The sequence below is a fragment of the Leopardus geoffroyi genome, chromosome D4 (assembly GCF_018350155.1).
Source record: "Leopardus geoffroyi isolate Oge1 chromosome D4, O.geoffroyi_Oge1_pat1.0, whole genome shotgun sequence".
Lineage (NCBI taxonomy): Eukaryota > Metazoa > Chordata > Mammalia > Carnivora > Felidae > Leopardus > Leopardus geoffroyi.
This window is the reverse complement of record NC_059342.1, coordinates 53,769,253-53,788,492: the sequence shown is the minus strand read 5'-3', so window position 1 is coordinate 53,788,492 and position 19,240 is coordinate 53,769,253. Positions and strand designations below refer to the sequence as shown.

Below are 19,240 nucleotides of genomic sequence, written 5' to 3'. Positions count from 1 at the left end.
CATGTCAGCAGTCAAGACAAGCCCTCACCCACATGCCTGTGGCGGTACTGTGGTCATTACCCCTTGTCTGAAATGCCCTTTACCATTGCCTTTGAAGTCCTTCTTCTCCTTCAGTATTTCACTTCACAAAATAATTCTCAAAGCTGAATTATTATCTCCCCCAAATTTCTATACTACTTTGTCAAATTTAGGAATTATCATCATGTTTTGTTCAAGATACTGTCATTCAGTTATACATCTGTGCAAATTCCTATATCAGGAATTTGTGAGTGCCTTGAGAGCACGAGCCATGACTGCATCTATTCTGTATAGTTGTAAATGTCGCATCGCTGTCTGTGGAATAAGCTAATAATAATCTGATCAGATTAAATATCTATTTTGAAGATATTTTTAATAGTTTTGTAAGCTGGATTTAACTAATTAAATAGATGATAAATAAAGTATAATTACAATTTTTGAATGCTTATTTATTTTAAGTAAGAAAGAGGGGAAGAGGGTGAGTATGTGCACGAGTCAGGGAGAGGCAGAGAGAGGAGGAGAGAAAATCCCAAGCAGGCTCTGCATGGTCATCGCAAAGCCCTCTGGGGGGACTCCATGTCACACACTGAGATCATGACCTGACCCCAAGTCAAGAGTCACATGCTTAACCTACTGAGCCACCCAGGTGCCCCTGTCATTACATTTTTTAATTTTAATATTGCTACTTGTCTTAACAATTCTGAAAAGTAAAAAGGAACATGTGGTAAAATGTAAATCATATGATTTGCATAGTAGGCAAGTGTGTTAGATTGAAACTTTGTCCATAATCATTTATCTTTACCAACATCACACCTTTGTATTTGCTTTAGCATATGGAGAGCATTCCCCCTCATTTATAGATTGTGAATTTAACTATGTTATTTGTTTTGGAAAGAAAGCATGTGTATGAAAATGGCAATGAACCATTAACAAATCAAGACCATAAGGGGACTTGCATGATTTTGTTTGTATGTGTGTATGTGCATGTCTCTGTCATTACCATAGGAACAGCTTCCCTTGGTTTTTGACTATCCTTTGAACCCCAGCCCCAGAAAGATACAAATGGTGAAGACCAAAGCCATCTAGAACTGTATTTTGGAGAAGTGAAACACTGGCTTGAGAGCATATCTCAGACTTTACCACCCATAGAAATTCTAATAGTAGATTTTATCATGTAAGAACTGTGAGTCTAAAAAATGGCATGATAAAAGAGTAAGTTTATTGTTAATGGCACTTTCCCTAATTTTATTATTTTTGCCAATTTTCTTTGATTAATTAAACTATCTACAGGTTCAGGTAAGTGTTAGCCAGGTCATGTTTTCAGCAACTTTTTACAAAGAGCCTCAAAAAAGATGAATTATCAGCTTTAATGACTCCATCTTTCAGTTAAAATCAACAGCAACAATAATATTAAAAAGCTCTAGATATTAAAAGGGAGATGTTATCAGTTTCTATTGACTCACAGTTATAGGTTTATCACATAACCAACTGTATTCCACTCAAATAATGTTTCTGGCACTGGAAAACTAATTATACTCTTTTTTTACACTTAATAAGTCCCATAAATCATAATGCTTAATTTTGTGGCACACTATTCCATCTTACACGTGACAAAAAGAAATGTAGCTATCCTTAGTGGGAAAATAACATAGCAAAACTATTATTAGTAAATAAAAATTAGTAAATAAAAAAATAGAAGTCTATAGATGCACATTATTAGTTTATTTCATTGTTTTGGCCGCTCAAGGTTAATGTTAAATCCTTGAATCCTTATTTTTCAGTACACTTCTTTATTAAAACTAGAATGTAACCATAATTCAAACTTAGAACCAAAGCAACACTTAAGACAGTCACACCCATTTCAAACCAAACAATTCCAGTCCAGTTGGTCTCTGTAGGCTCATTCCTGCATTTCAAAATAAGACAACCCAGGGCATTTGAAACTAGCTGAGAGAGAGTAGCAGCCACGCTTTGCAAATGCTCTGTGGAAAGAGGCTGAGTGTGCAGTTTGCTGCTATTTGAGTTTCATATAGGTTTGAAAGAATCATAGAAAGTTATTGAGTTTCAGAACCTGTTAGTGGAGATCTAGGAATATTTTTTAGTTTTTGCACCTTTTAAATTGTTCATGTTCACTACTTTCAAAAATACCTATAAATATGCCCCCCCCCATTTTTAATTACAAATGTGTATTACCAAGAGACCAAAGTTATTTAGGATCATAGTGTCTCAGGGCTGGAAAACATATAAAATGTTATTTTTTAAGCTTTTCCTTCAGTCTTAGATTTCAAGGGTCAGCCAACTCCACAGCCTGAAGACCAAGTCTAGGTTGCCGCCTTTTAGTGAACTTTTGTGGGAACACCGTTACGCTTATATGTGCATTATCTCTGGTGGCTTTTGCGCTACACTGGTAGAGGTGAGGAGTCGCAACAATGCTGAATGTACTACAAAGCCTAAAATGTTTACTGTCTAACCCTTTACGGAATATGTTTACTGAATCCTGCGGTATTCAGTAATATTCGATATACATATTTACTGTAGAATTGTACACAGTGCAATGAATAAAGTAAGAAAATTGGATAATTAGAGCATTTAAGTAGTTGCTTAAAATATATAGTCAACTAGAGACAATTCAAGTACTCAGCTGTTACTGCATAGTTGTGAATTCACTGTTTTTCTCTACTCCAAGAATTGGAGATGTGCCTTGTTAAGCTTCGTGAACTAGACTTCATTTAAAAATAAGGTATTTATAGGGGTACCTGGGTGGCTGAGTCTGTTAGGCATCTGGCTCTGGGTTTTGTCTCAGGTTGCGATCTCACGGTTTATGGGTTCAAGACCAAGAGGGGCTCTGTACTAATAGCATGGGGGCCTCCTTGGCCTTCTCTCTCCCTCTCGCTCTGCCCCTCCCCTTCTCATCCTCTCTCTGTCTTTCTCTCAAAATAAATAATTAAACTGAAAAAATAAAAATGTGGAACTTGTAAAAATAGTCATTAGCTCTAGCTGGGTGGCTGAGTCTGTTACAGGCATCTGACTCTTGGTTTTGGCTCAGGTCATGATCTCACAGTATATGGGTTCAAGCCCAAGTGGGGCTCTGTTCTAAGAGCATGGGGCCTGCTTGGCCTTCTCTCTCCCTCTCGCTCTGCCCCTCCCCTGCTCATCCTCTCTCTCTCTCAAAATAAATACATAAACTAAAACTATGGCACTTATAAAAATAGTCATTAGCTCTTTTATAAAATTGAGATTTTTATTTGTCTCTAGATTATTGTATGTATTTCATAAAATAAAGTATATTTTGATGATTGAATAATTTTGGCTACATGATAATCTTTATCGTGATAATTATTATTATGTTCTTAGTTGAAAGTAGCATCTCTTCCAATACCCTGATGTCAAAGCTTCTGACTACCGCATTTCGCTCCTGACCATTTATTATCAGGAGCAAAATATCACTCATAGATGCCGGATGCTCATTTGTGAAACAGCAAAATTATAGATCTCTCTCTGAGCTTTTATTATTACTCCAAATCTATTCCCTAAAAAACTGATATTTGTCTATCAAAGAATGCATACTCCTTTTGATTTGGAAATTTATTCCATCATAAGTTATTCTTGCACTTGTCCACAAAAATATGTTTTATTTTGTAGTAGGGGAAAAAGATACCTGCCAACTACCTAAACGCCAATAAAAATAATTAAATTGGTATATCCAGCTATTAAGAATAATGAATTAGCTTTTTATTAAGTTATATCTATAGCTGTTATGTGTATTACGTAATCAAAAGAACAGGCTGCACAAGTGTATTTCTTTTCCCCTGTCTCCTGTCTTCAATGTCATTGTCTATGTATCTTCTTCTATTTAGCTTGAAGGTGTTGCCTGAAACAGGTGCTCCAAACAGAAACCCAGTCCCCTTTGTACCTCCTCAGCCCTTAGCTATTATGAGTCAGAAAGTTTGGTGAATAATGTCGCCAAAAAGAATCTCAAACACAAACTCAAACCTTCTACTTCATTCTGTGACAGTTCTAGGACAAGCTCTTGTTTCTCTTTGCTGAGTTTCTGAACACCTTCAATAAACTCCTAAACCCTATCAGGAAGCAGTATTTTCTTCAGGTCTTACAGTGAATTCCCCACAATGCCTTCAAGCAATTGTTCTGAAGAGACACTTGATTATGTCAATCTCCTTGTTCAAAACTTTGAATGACCCCACTGTTCCTTGCTACAGCCTAAGCTCCTGTCATGGTTTATCTTTTCTTTCATGACCTAGCAACTGCTGACCTCTTTAGTAGGGACCACAAATCTCATATGCCGACAGAAACCAGGAAGGAGATATAAATGAACAAAATGAACCTCATGGGGTGCATTTCCTATTTCATTTGGAAAGCTGCCCCTCAGCATTGGCCATGGTTGCCCCCTGAGTGTGTGTGTCCTGTTTCTGCCTTTTTGCTCACCGGTAACTACTGTTACTAAATAGGCAAGGCTAACTCTAATATCACTTTACTTTCATAGCTGTCTGTGGCCAATGCTTCTTCTGTGTCCTGCCCAATGTCAAATTAAATGTCCCCTCATCTGTGTCCAGAACACTCCATATATAGTCTTAAGATGTTATTTATCACCGCGTATTTTAGTTTTTATTTGATAGGTCTTTCTTCCTAAAATGTGATCTCCATAAGAGTAGGAAGCATAACATTTATTTTGTATAATTCCCAATGCTGAGGCCTTGGATATATAATTTGGCATTTGAAACGTCGAAAAGTATGAATATGAGCAAAATGCTTCCAGGACTGTAAAGAAAAGGATGTGGTTAATTCAGTCTTAACATCGAGGGGGATGGTAAGTGCTTCACAGGGAGATGATTTTTCAAATGAATCTTGTAGAGCAAATAGGAATTTCCGGGAGAAGATGACAGGGTGAAGGATGGGGGAAAGTCAGAGGAAGGGATTCTGTACTCAGGAAACAAGCATTTGCAGACTGACACTGAGTGTGGCCTGGGCTGGCAATGACGGCCGTCCACAGTGGTCACTTGCATGGGTTTAAGAGAGTGGGAATTAGGGATGAGACAGCACTCTGAGTTCAAAGGGATGGGCACACTTTAAGTGTCAACATAAGGTCTTTGGATTTCATTTATGGGATGTGGGAAGTCAGGGATTTTGAAAGTATAATATTGGTGTGATTTATCTTGAATGTGTTACTTAGGAAAAAAAAATATAGTTCTTTCATCTATGCAGAGATTAGCTTTGGAGACAGAAACACAGGCTGGAGAGAGGACACACAGAGGGGGTTGCTGAAAATATGAAAAGTACAAAGGATGAACCTCTGAGTTTGAAGAGAGATCAGAGTCACAGATGATAGACTCACTGAGCTTGCAGTGTATGAATTCTGCCTTACCAAAGCGGACAAGACTTAGCCAGATTTTTTTTTTTTTTCTGGCGAGAAAGCTGACTGCTAACCCACATGCTTACTTCTTACTTATTCTTCAACACAGCCATGTCCTTTCTGGGAGGAAACATATGAGGTATGAGCATCTTGAGGAAGTTGCCTGTGAGTTGATTTATAGCATCTTTTTTTTTAAACTGTATTTATTTTTGAGATAGAGAGAGGGCAGAGAGAGAGGGAAAGAGAATCCCAAGCAGACTCCACGCTGTCAGCATGGAGCCAATGTGGCACTTGATCTCACTAACCTTGAGATCATGACCTGAGCTGAAATCAAGAGCTGGCTGCTTAACCCACTGCATCACCCAGGTGCCCTATAGTATCTGGTTTTAATACCAAGTGCTGTAGGTACCAATAGAAGTTCAGTGCATTAATAAATAAAAGAAGGACTGATGAAATAATTGTGGTAAATAGGAGACACCAGATTGTTAATATAACTGGAGTTATTACTTTTAAATCTTTCTAGTTTTGACTGCCTTTCTGCTATTTTGCCTCAATGATTTGAGATAATGCTTTCTTTAATAATTAAGTGAACCAATGGATTGTTAATTTTTACTTAATAAAACACATATTGTGTTTTAAGTGCCACATCATCAAAAACCTGATACAGATTGAGCTTTGAAAATTTAATTAAATTTTCTCATAAAAGCTGTCTGAAAACTAGTCTGTGTAATGTAGCTATATTATAAAAGAGCTCATACTGAAATAGTGCTAAAGATTTTCAGTCAATTGAAGTAAAACCGAGAACAAAATTAAAATTTAAGAAGATAATTCATTTCTTTATTATTGAATTAAAATTACAGAAAAATGTACATTTGCAATCAATTAGCATATACATCATCTTCTATATATTTCAGCATATATTCCTTAATGCTTTAATATACACAATTAGGAAAGGATATTCAGTTCATTGTTTTTCTTATCTAAAAATGGTTAGGGGGTGCCTGGGTGGCTCAGCTGGTTGAGCGTCCGACTTTGGCTCAGGTCATGATCTCGCGGTCCGTGAGTTCGAGCCCTGCGTCGGGCTCTGTGCTGACCACTCAGAGCCTGGAGCCTGTTTCAGATTTTGTGTCTCCCTCTCTCTCTGACTCTCCCCCGTTCATGCTCTGTCTCTCTCTGTCTCAAACATAAATAAACGTTAAAAAATAAAAAAAATAAATAAAAATGGTTAATCTTGTGAACTTTATTTATTTATTTTTTCAACGTTTATTTATGTTTGGGACAGAGAGACAGAGCATGAACGGGGGAGGGGCAGAGGGAGAGGGAGACACAGAATCGGAAACAGGCTCCAGGCTCTGAGCCATCAGCCCAGAGCCCGACGCGGGGCTCGAACTCACGGACCGCGAGATCGTGACCTGGCTGAAGTCGGATGCTTAACCGACTGCGCCACCCAGGCGCCCCAGTTGTGAACTTTATTTAAAGAGGACCGTTTGTGTCATTTATGAATAAGCCCTTGGCATGTGTGAGCACCAGTTCTACGTGGCTGTTTTACGGTAACAGAAGTGAAATGAACACCATTTCTAATATATCACTGTTGCATACGTCTCTCAGTATGACCCAGCTAAACATCACCAAGGCCACTTTACTCATATCTATATTTTCCTAATAATTAAAAAATATTATAGGATATTCATAACTAAAGTGGGGACAATGAAATGTAAAGTCACTCTCCGTTTTGAGGGGAGAATGAATTGTTAGTGTTTTAGAAAACGTGGCACTGTATAAAAAAAGATTTACCAAAGTCTTCTGGAGAGGGTGTGGAGACAAACAGGCAGAGAGCATAGAGGATTTTTAGAGCAGTGAAAATACTCTGTGTGAGAATGTAAAATAGATATCTGTAATTATATATTTGCCCAAACCCATACAATGCACAACACCAAGAGTGAATTCTAATGTAAACAGTGGACATTAGGTGATTATGGTATAACAATGTAGGTTTATCCCTGGTAAAAAAAATGGTCCGTTCTCGTGAGTGATGTTGATGATGGAAGAGGCCATGTGTGCACCTTGGGGAGCAGGGGGTGTATGAGAAAGCTCTGTATCTCCTCTTAATATGGCTCTAAAAGAATGCAGTCTTTACCAAAATTATTGCTGGAATTATTTTTCATAATGCCAGACCCTAAAACACGTATTTGTCTTCCCATCTGCCCAGAGAAACACTGAAGTGACTGTAACTTAGAGCTACAGAGTAATACTGAAAAGATTTAAAAAAATGAAAGCGAGAGACACAAAAATGTCCTTTATAGAGGCGAGACCGAGTTAATGTAAGAGAGGGAGCACATGATATCATTTTAGCATTTAAACTAGATGGAAACTTCTAGATTGATGGAAACTGAGTAGTAGATGTTTCCATCTAGTAGATGGAAGCTTCAGGTTGAAAATGAGACTGAAGAAGCTTTCAGAGAAGATGGGGCCTGTGTTTTTCAAGGTGTCCATCCATTCCAAGGTTAGGAAACCTTGCTGGCTACAGAACAAGATACAGAGAAGCAGGATCCAGTCACTTCTCACCCTCTGCACTGCAGAAGTCCTGATCTGGATCACCACTTCTGTGTCGGGAGGACTGCAGTAAGCAGGTCTCCTGCTTCGCTTGCTGAGTCCCTAGAGTCAGCTCTCAGCAGTATCAGTGCAAGACCTTTCCAGCCAGATCATGTTGCTTCTCTGCCCAAATCCCACGAGTTACTGCTTCTCTTGAACTAGAGGCCACCTTCTTTGAGCGACCTCAGAGTCCCTAACCAGTCGACCCAGCCCGTCTCCCTGACCTCCTCACCTCCCGCTCTCCTCCTTGCCTCGGCCCCTCTGGCCGGTGGCTTTGTTACATTCACATGGGCCGAGGATGCTCCAACTGCTGCTGTTTGAATGGACGCTTGTGTGGGCCCACACTGTTCTTCCCATAGGTGTTCGCATGGTTAACACTTGCTGCTTCCACGTCTGCACAAATGTTACCTTCTCAGTGAGATCTGCCCTAATTACTGGATTTAATAGAGAACTTCACCCTTTGTTAACCTCCACAAACACCATGATGCTCCTTAACTTCTTTTCTATGTGTTTAAACTATTAACATACTGAACGGTGCCTTTATTATACTTATTACGTTTTTCTCTCTCTTGATGTAGTGTAACCTCCATAATGATAAGTATATTAATCTGCTGTATTCCCTAGCGAGAATCCCAGAACCTAGAACATTCTTTGCACATAAGAGGCGTGTTACAAATGTCAAATCAACCAGTGGTGAAAGGATAACTTGAGCCTTTAGATTTAAAACCATAACAACAAAAAAAGCTCATTTCCTGTTTCTCTGCAGTTTTCCCCAGCTTTGGGTGGTGACCGCTGCTGGGCTCTGGCTTCTCGTTGGCCGGAGGGTGAGGTGGCCTGGACAGCAGCTCAGGCACCTTGTGCCCAGAGCCCTCTGCTTCTTGCCTCACCCAGCTGCCAACCCCCAGATCCCAGACATCACGGTCTGGTGGTGGGGGTGGGGCTGGAGGTAGATCTCACCTACTGACAGTTACACAACCAATGCATTTCCTGGAGAATATATCTCCGTTGCCTTTGTCAACTATTCTGTCAATGTTATGGCAGATGGAAAACCACTGAATCTGGGTTTAGGGGATACAGCCCGACATTAAGATTATGACAGATTACACGCTTTATCCTCTCCGCAAACAGATGTATTTCTCTTGTGAGTCCTGCATCATTTGAAAATGTTCAAGTAAAGTGTTACCCTAAGGTGGAACACCACTGCCCCAACACCCCAATTTTCCTGGTAGGGACTAACCTAGATCTCACAGACGACAAAGGCATGATTGAGAAACTGAAAGAGAAGAAGCTGAGTCCCGTGATCCACCTGCAGGTTTTGGCCCTGGCTAAAGAGAGCAGCACTGTAAAATACCTGGAGGGCTCCACTCTCACTCACCAAGGCTTCAAGACAGTGTTCGATGAAGCTATTCAGCGGTTCTCTGCCCGGCTCCAGTCAAGACGAGAAAGAGAAAATGTCTGCTGTTGTAGATGTGTGGACCCTTGCCTGCCCTGTCCCCCTCGGAAGCTTTGTACATTTTGCTCAAAAATGATGAAGCCTTCTACTCAGTGCCTAGCTTCTGTTACAGATTAGTTTTTTCATAGAACCATTTTGAACCAATCCACAGTTTTAGGTTTTATTTGTTTAAAGTATAAGACTTTACATAATTTGGCTATTGTTGAGAGTGCTGCTATAAACATTGGGGTACAAGTGCCCCTATGCATCAGTACTCCTGTATCCCTTGGGTAAATTCCTAGCAGTGCTATTGCTGGGTCATAGGGTAGGTCTATTTTTAATTTTCTGAGGAACCTCCACACTGTTTTCCAGAGCAGCTGCACCACTTTGCATTCCCACCAACAGTGCAAGAGGGTTCCCGTTTCTCCACATCCTCTCCAGCATCTATAGTCTCCTGATTTGTTCATTTTGGCCACTCTGACTGGCGAATTATGGAAATAGCCTAAATGTCCATCAACTGATGAATGGATAAAGAAATTGTGGTTTATATACACAATGGAGTACTACATGGCAATGAGAAATAATGAAATATGGCCCTTTGTAGCAACGTGGATGGAACTGGAGAGTGTGATGCTAAGTGAAATAAGCCATACAGAGAAAGACAGATACCATATGTTTTCACTCTTAGGTGGATTCTGAGAAACTTAGCAGAAACCCATGGGGGAGGGGAAGGAAAAAAAAAGAGGTTAGAGTGGGAGAGAGCCGAAGCATAAGAGACTCTTAAAAACTGAGAACAAACTGAGGGTTGATTGGGGGTGGGAGAGAGGGGAGGGTGGGTGATGGGTATTGAGGATGGCACCTTTTGGGATGAGCACTGGGTGTTGTATGGAAACCAATAAATTTCATATATTGAAAAAAAAATAAAGTATAAGACTTTAAACTTTCACATTATATTACATTTAGTCCTAAAATGGTAAGGTTTCTTAAAGCCTTTTTTTTTCCAAAAAACAAAACAAAACAAAAAAACAGAAAAACAAAAACAAAAACCCTATTGTTGCTCAGATTAAGAGTTGCCAAAATGCATTGTGAACCGAGTCACGTTGTTGTACTACGAACATCCATCACTAAACCTTTGTTTTTAAGACCTTTGTTTTTAAGAAGAGATGACAGTGTGTCAAGTTTGGAAATGCAGACACTTTCAAACCAGTCTTTGCTAAAAAAGCAGCACAACCTCCTTCAAGAAATGTTGCCATCTAACCACCCATAATTAATCAAGCAGTGTTCACTCCCTAACACTGTACTGTATGTCATAATGGAATGAGTGTAATGACTCAACTCTTTGGGTCAATCTTTTGATTGAGTGACATTAAAACAAAACAAAACTGTGTATTCACTTTAGCTGAGATTTTGAACAACCCTCTTACTCCCTTGTTTCTCTGATGAACCATCTGCTCTAGCGGTGGGCGGACCCAGGAACAGGGGGGCAGTGTGTGGGCAGCCCAAGTCCTGTCGTGAATGAAGAATGAAGACAGTATTTTGACAAAAAATGGAGGTTAATTTATACTACATTGTACATACCATAATTAAACTGAGTAAAAGTGTCATGGGTAAAATTTTAAAAGGTTAATTTCTGTCTAGTGCAGTGAATGATGAAGAAAGGTTGGTCTTCTCACTGTGTGCTTTAAGTTTTTCCTTTTTCTTAGACATGCCATCCCTCCTGAAATTGGGCATTTAATTCATCTTTAAACTGGTTTTTCACATAGTTGCTTACTTAGTGCTTTTCTTACAGAAACCCTTATTAATGAGCAATATGCCTCCTTGTATTATAAAATCTTTCTGATAATGCATTAAACGATATTTTGTAGATTAGTAAAAGTGCGTTCCTGTTTCCTTGTTACTTTATTCAAAACTAATGCTTTTCTTAGTTCTCTAGTAACTAGGTGTAAAAATCATGTTTTGCAGCTTTACAGTTTTTGAAATCTTTTAGATATTCCTAAACTATGAACTTTCTTAACCTCACTATCTTGCCAGATCACCAACACTGTACTTGACTAATGCTGACCCTCCTCTTTGCCTCACCCCCTTCCCCCACCCCCCACCAGACACATACTTCCTGTTGCTCTGCCTATCCATATTCCTTTGGGTCTTTGAGGTTCTATAAGTCTGTGCTCCTGCTAATGAATTTCTGTACAGCTTATCCACTGTCAAGAATGCAAGGTTGAGCCTTTCAAACCCTAGCACAAATTTTTTTAAATTGACACTTGCAGAATTGTAGAGTGTTTTTACAATTGATCTTTGGCTAATGCAATTAGCAGTGTGTTTTGCATGTATGACTTAATAAGTCTTTGAATCATTAAAAAAAGTGCCCAACAGAATGAATTAAAGAAAAGAGAAATATGTAGATTGTAGTGAAATTAAATAATATCTGTGGATAAACAAAAATGTTTGAAAAGCTTCCAGATAGAGAATCAGAATAGAATCATTTTGGCTCCAGATTTGTCCTCAACAGTCTGAGTCTTCAGGAGGCATTTGATCTGTGCTGCCCAGGTTCTAAGTCAAAATACATTGGAATCTAGACTTACATACTTTGGCAGATAGTAATCAAAAATGAATGCAGAATAAATATTGTTTTTAAGGTTCATAGGTTGAGGTAAATTTTACTCTCACCAAACATATCTGAAATGAGTATTAGTGAAAGGTATACAATACCAAAATGAAATTTTAGTCAATAATTGTGATTCAAAAAATAGCAAGTCACAACTAGAATGCAATGGAAAGTGAAGCAAAGCAGAGAGGGAAGCAATGGACCTCCATTGTAATTGGCTCAAATTAGCACACACAAGAGAACTCCAACAGATTTTTTGATAAAAGGACTGAAAAACCTTAATATTATAATTAAAAATACATGTACATTTTGCCAATGAAAAGACACTAAAAAGTCTCTAAGAGACACAACCAAACCACAGAAAATATTGAAAGAAATATTGAAAGAAATATTGAAATTATTGAAAGAAAATATTGAAAATATGGAGCAAAATCATGACACAATTTTGAGCTTTCACTGGTGTCTTAAAAAACACACCCATTTGCTCTTCATGCCTGTGCTGGTTGGTCTCTTTCAGATTTCATAGGTACAGTTACATGAAAGTATACACTATTCAGTAGAAAGGTGTATTTCAATTCTTCTAATATTGGGGATGGTATTTAAACTGCCTTTAATGTATATAATCAGCATTTATACAACCACAATAAACATACTTACAGATGAGATAATCAATTTTCTAAAATAAGACATCATGAAATGGGTATATCTGTCATATCTGGATGGTAAAGAGGGAGATATAGTCTTGTGTAGAGATGATGCTTTTTCCTTCTTTTATAGTAGTGCGGAGTCACCATATCTGTTTAAAGATAATGATTCAAGATGGAAGTGTTTAAATATATGCTTATGGGGAACCCTTAGAACAGAAAAATAAAATAACACACAATGGGAAAAGAAGAAGCAGCTTCCTCTGGTGATATAAACTCACTGAACAGCTCACTTTTAATACAGAGTTAATAGAATGCATCTACACTTTATAACTTTAGGACAAGAGTCACAAACATTAAATGTAAAGTTATGGTGATAATTACCAGAAAAGCTGAAAAGAGAAATGGTTAACAGTTAACATAAAATATATGTTTAGCCTCTGAAGAATACATTAATGTTAATTGTATTCTTTTCTAGTTGTGGCATTTCAGATGATTTCATTGATTTTTTAAAAACTTTGTGTATTTCTGTGTTTTTGCAATTTATAGCCAGGAAAAAGTGATAAAATTATTAAGCTTAAATGTGTTCAGTCTTATAAAAAACTCTAATTTCAGTTCTAAAATTTATAGTGTTTCCTAACAAATTACTGCTCCATATTTTATAATCTGTTTCAGTTGTCCAGCTTTATCTGTGGCAGTATTAAAAGGAATATAAAAATCATATACTGGGGGAAACACGTTTATCAACAATAATTATAACTCACTGTCTCAAATGGGTGAACGATGGTATGAATACATTTTGTAGATACCAAAGAAAGAGAAAAATCCAATTCTGAAAAGCAGTTATACTGATCAAGGACAAATCAGGAATAGCTCCACAAAGAATGTAAAAATTTACTTGTGTTTGAAAAAAAGGAAGGAAGGCATCTTTATCTGAGGAAGGGAAGAGGAATGTTCAAAAAGCATGCTACGTAAATAAATTTAAAAGCACAATTCACAGCTTGAGGAGATGGATAGCTGTTAATTAATTTTAAAAGGTTACTAAGGTAATTTTTCTCCTTATATTGAAAATAGAGTAGTATTCACTTTAATTCAGATTTAAATGCCTGCAAAAAGAAATCTAGGCAATATGACTTAGCCAAAAAATACACGAAGACCACAGTGAATTACTACTGCATACTTAAATGAGTATATTACAGGTTAAAATTGTGTATATAATAGCTAAATTAAAAAAAAATCTATCCTTACCAGCTGTTGAAGTAAAGAAAGTGGACCCTTACACACTGCCAGTGGAAGTGTAAAACCATGTAAAACCATATAACCACTTAGAAAACAGACTTTAAAATTTTTAGACCACATTCTTAAGTATTTGTTTCATGAAAATCCATGCAATTCGCTCTTCCCTAATAGTCATGAATGGGGAATTGATGTACTTTTGTGCTGCTTATAGTGTTTTATATTTGAATCATACACAAATCGTTTATGCTTCTGCATGTTAACATTTATACATAAATGGTTATCAATTCCATAGCACAATTTATGTAAAATATCTCTATGTATGGCAACATTTATTTAAAAAGCCTCAATAATCTGAAAATATTATTTTTTTTATTTTTATTTTTTTAAATATGAAATTTATTGTCAAATTGGTTTCCATACAACACCCAGTGCTCATCCCAAAAGATGCCCTCTTCAATGCCCATCACCCACCCTCCCCTCCCTCCCATCCCCCATCAACCCTCAGTTCTCAGTTTTTAAGTCTCTTATGCTTTGGCTCTCTCCCACTCTAACCTCTTTTTTTTTTTTCCTTCCCCTCCCCCATGGATTTCTGTTAAGTTTCTCAGGATCCACATAAGAGTGAAACATTATTTGAATAATACACTTTATCAAGAATCAAAACAGGGGCACCCTGGGTGGTTCAGTTGGTGAAGTGTCCGACTTTGGCTCGGGTCATGTTCTCATGGTTCTTGAGTTTGAGCTCTGCATTGGGTTCTGTGCTGTCAGTGCAGAGGCCGCTTAAGATCCTCTGTCTTCCTTTCTCTGCACCTCCCGGCTGGTGCTCTCTCTTTCATACAAATGAATAAACATTTTAAAAAAAGAATAAAAATATTCTAACATCTGGCCAGATGTGAATAATGAATAACCTCAAATTTCAATAATAACAGTTACTGAGTGATCTTAAAACCACGTTGTCTTGACCAAGTGAATTAAAGATTACACAGCAAAGTGACATTTTTAGTCTCACAAGGACGGAAGGATTCTGCCCTCAATGTACCAGACAGTCCCATTCTAGTGAAGCAAAAGTTAGCATCCAGCCTAGATGCACCAACATTTGTTTGCCTCTTCTCTGGGGAAGAATAAATATTGAAGAAAAAATTGTAAGTAATAGAAAGAAAATTGTGCAAGATAAAGAGCAGCACCAAGAGAAATCTCGTTTGCTCAGGGCTGCAACAGTTTTACTGATTGGTCTGACTTAAACTACTCTCCACTGTTTAACAATATATGGATGTACCACAGTTTCTTCCTGAAATATGACACATATCCAACTAAAATCTTTGTTTAACCCAAACCCTGTCTTAGTAGCATTTATGTAGCATTCGTAATATTTGTAAAAGTAACTTGAATACTATGCACAAGCAAGATAAATTGGTTTCTGAATAATAGACTTCTTATTCATTAATAAGCAAGCATATTAGCAAAAATAATATATCAGAAATTATATTCATTTTAAATAATGTTGAATCTAGGTGTTAGTGGGTCAAACAGTTTCAGACTGATTTTTTCAATACATATAGTCATGTCTGAACAATACACATGACTGACTCTATAAAAGGAAAGAAAGGGAGAAAAAAGTTTTGCTTCCATTGACTAGTGACCATGGATTCATTCTTGAATTGACCATTAACCCACAGGGTAATTTTTATCTCTTTTCCTTTATACCTGCAGGTTTCTGATAATCTCATATCATTTGGCTTTAAGGTCACTGTTATGAATTTGTCTTTAAATATATACTGAAATTCAGTGTAATATTTAACATATACTCAGTAAGATGTACTTTTAATAAAAATATTTATCGTTAATAAATTATTAAACTGCATAATCAACCTAAACTTATCTTAATGCCCAGGACCTATGCATCTTGCCAGCTTAAATATTATCCTGCAATTTGAAATGCAGGAGAGAGAAGAGTAATTCTTATCAGTTCTAAACTCATTATTGTGTGAATGTATATAACATGACCCATTTATGTTTTCAAAAATCAAGACAATGCACTATCCATGCACACTATATAAAACCAGTTTAAGAATCTGAATTCATTCTATTGGCCTAAAATCAGTACACCGTTAGTTGACTACTTTTCAGTAGCAGGGATAAGACTAATATAAAGCCAGCTATGCAAATTTTTATTTTTCTGTGACTTCCTGGGCCATTACCGTGATCTATGTATAGATGGAATAATGGGCCAAGTCTCTCTGATCAATGGCAAAGACCTCAGCGTGTTACATAATAAAAAGCAGTTCATAGCTTTCTTACAGCGTATTTATTTTAAATTAATATTCATTAGCTTCTGCATGCTTGACACCAAGAAAAAGTGAATGCAAAAGTCAGTTACAAATAAATTCCATATTATCCTTATTAGCATGTTTACATTCAAATGTCAAGAAAAAAAAAAAAGAAAAGAAAAGAAAAATGCCAGGTTCTAATCATTCTCAATGGGATATGCAGATAAAAATCCTGGATTTTATCCTGAGAAATAAGTTAGTTAGTTTTTGTAAATAACATATATTTTCTAACCTAAGTAGGAAATGAAATGTCCTAAGAAAGAAAATGTGAACACACAATCATTCTTGTTTTATGCAACAAACCTCAGTAACTTACATCTCCTACAGGGACTGCTAGTAATGGTAATGAAACAGTAGTAATATGAATGGGTACATTAGTGCTGAATATACCCTAATATTCATATTTTATTTAGGATATCTGAAAAAATGAAATAAAAATTAATTAGCATATTAAATATTATATATATGCATCATATATACATATTATATATGTGTGTATATATGTATATATATTTTATATACAACACATAGATCTTCTAACCAAATTGTTTCCACATGTACATTAAAAAACTCCTACATGGACACAGCTATAAATTATGAGAAATTTTAAATGAATAAAGGAAGAATTCATAAGGTTTCAGCTTTTCCACAAAATGTCAAACCAGAAAGATATTAAGCAATTGAAATACAGTGTCCTCAAATCTCTATGTATCTCAGCTGAGAAAGAGAGGGATTGTAGAAAGTAAAATATATGATTGTTAACAACTGTTGAGTTTTAAGTCCTGAGTATAACTGGTGGTCTCTAAAAAACCTTTCTGATCCTCATTTTCCTCAAATATGGGAATGATGATACTAGCTTTTTGTTAAGATTGTGACAATTAAAGAATAATATATAATAAAATGTTTGGCATATTGCCTGGCACATAGGGGCGCTAGACATGATGACACATACCATTACTATTGCTAATATAATTATAAGTAGTTGTAACAGTAGTATATTCATAGTTATAGTTCTTAGACTTGGAGTATTATAATAAAGAGTCTGACTCCCTTTGAAATGTTTAAACACTGTCTTAAAAATCTCGCCTTCCTTTTTCCTGTGGTACCACATTTAGATAGGTTGGTAAGAAAGTACTTGCATGTGTGTGTCTTCTAATTTGGCACCGATTGGAAATTTAAACCTCCCACGCACTGGAACTTGTCCCCGGTCCAACCTTCTTCTCGCTGTTCAGGCCCAACTCATTCCCTCTAGTTTTGAGACTGACCCTTATTGTACCTGATTCGCTCTCCCCAGGCATCCCTCTTGTGAATAATACACTTCCCTTCAAATTTTTGTTGGTGTGTGGAATGTCATCAGTTTTGATAGTGAACCAAATTTCGGGTGTCAGTCCATTCTGCTTCCAGCCAATGACCAAAAAACCCCCAAACAAACCAACACAATAAAACAATTGGCATACTCAGTAATATTGTACTGGCATGCTCCAAGCTATGGCCACCGCTCCTCTGAGATCTTTTTTCTATGGCTCCTGGTTTGCTCTGCACGTATGTGTGGCATGGCTCTGCTCCTTGCCAACAAGCTTGCATTTTCGGTTGTGCTGTGCTGTGCTGCATTTGTTGAGTCCTGTTGAGCCTCTTTTAAAATGTTGCTGACTTATGCTGAAAGTTTTGATATTGGAGTTTAAGGACATGGGCATGGGATTGGGGCTGTCTTTAGAGTATCCCTGGGTCACGCATCTCAGTCCAGGCCTATCCGTGGGACACTGAATGCACTGTATGTCAGTGGCTGATGCTGGGCTCAGGGAGAAGACTCATACTCTGTAGCCGATAGGCTGCTTGTTTTAGCTGAGTACTAGTCTCCAATCTATACAGGACTTAGGGAAAAGAATGTTGCATCCTGTGATATGTGAGCCCCCAGAAGGTTCATTATGGCAAAGAGAGTAGAGACTCAAAAGAAAGAAAGAAAAGGAAGGAAGGAAGGAAGGAAGGAAGGAAGGAAGGAAGGAAGGAAGGAAAGAGAAAGAAAGAAAGAAAGAAAGAAAGAAAGAAAGAAAGAAAGAAAGAAAAGAAAAGAAAAGAAAAGAAAAGAAAAGAAAAGGAAGAAAGGAAAGAAAGGAAAGGAAGAGAGAAAGTGAGAAAGTGGGAGACTGTGGGCTCTTTCCAGGCACTAAGACACTACATTAATGGCATGCTTCTGCCGATTCACTAGAGACTCTCACATAGAACATCTAGACATTCATCATTGCATTCACGGAGAGGGTGAGCTGTTGCCCTACGTAAGATTCAGGGGCTTGCCATCTCATTAAGATTCTTAAACATCATATTATTCAATGAGAGCTGTTTTATTCCTGATGTAGTTAAAAGACAGCTCCTAACAGTGTTAACTCTAAGCACGTCAAGTAGGCCCAACACCAATTAGGTGTCTTTGGTTTCTGGAGACAACATAGTTCCCATTTAAATTTATACTACCAAAATCTACTTATGTGGTCACCCACAAGTCATCTCACTTTATGCAGTGCCATTTATTACAGAGGGCTCAAGAAGTCAGTACAGATGACCATACTGCAGACACATCTTATAGTTCCTCTTGGAGATTCCTTTATGGAGGAAAATCTCGTGACTACCTGTGCTTCTTGGAGTCTCTGAACAGCTCTTAAGGGCTGCAAGTTAGTTTGCATGAAAAAAAGTTGCTTGGTTGAGTCCTGTGTTACATGATATTTGCATATCAATTTGCATCCAAGACCCTCTGAGCAACTGAGGCTTTCATACAACTTGAACCTATGACACTCTACACTCCACCTCACTGTGCCTTGTGGTAACAGCACTCCCACAAGGTCAGCACAGCCACTGAGGCCTCCTTCTGAATTGGAGATTGCACTGATGTGGTAGAGTCAAATCTAGGCCCTTTGACCTACCAGAGGAGATGGTCTCTCCTGCCCTCAGCCCTCTGCTAGGTACCACTGTGCTAGGGAAGATCACCTCTCTCCTAGACTCCTTGGCTACCTGAGAAGCCTACTGGGA

The 19,240-nt window shown here is 37.6% G+C and overlaps 1 pseudogene; it reads left to right on the top strand.

Moving 5' to 3' along the window:
• Positions 1-8,345: 8,345 nt before the first annotated feature.
• LOC123592716 lies at positions 8,346-9,445 on the top strand (annotated as a pseudogene).
• Positions 9,446-19,240: the final 9,795 nt, after the last annotated feature.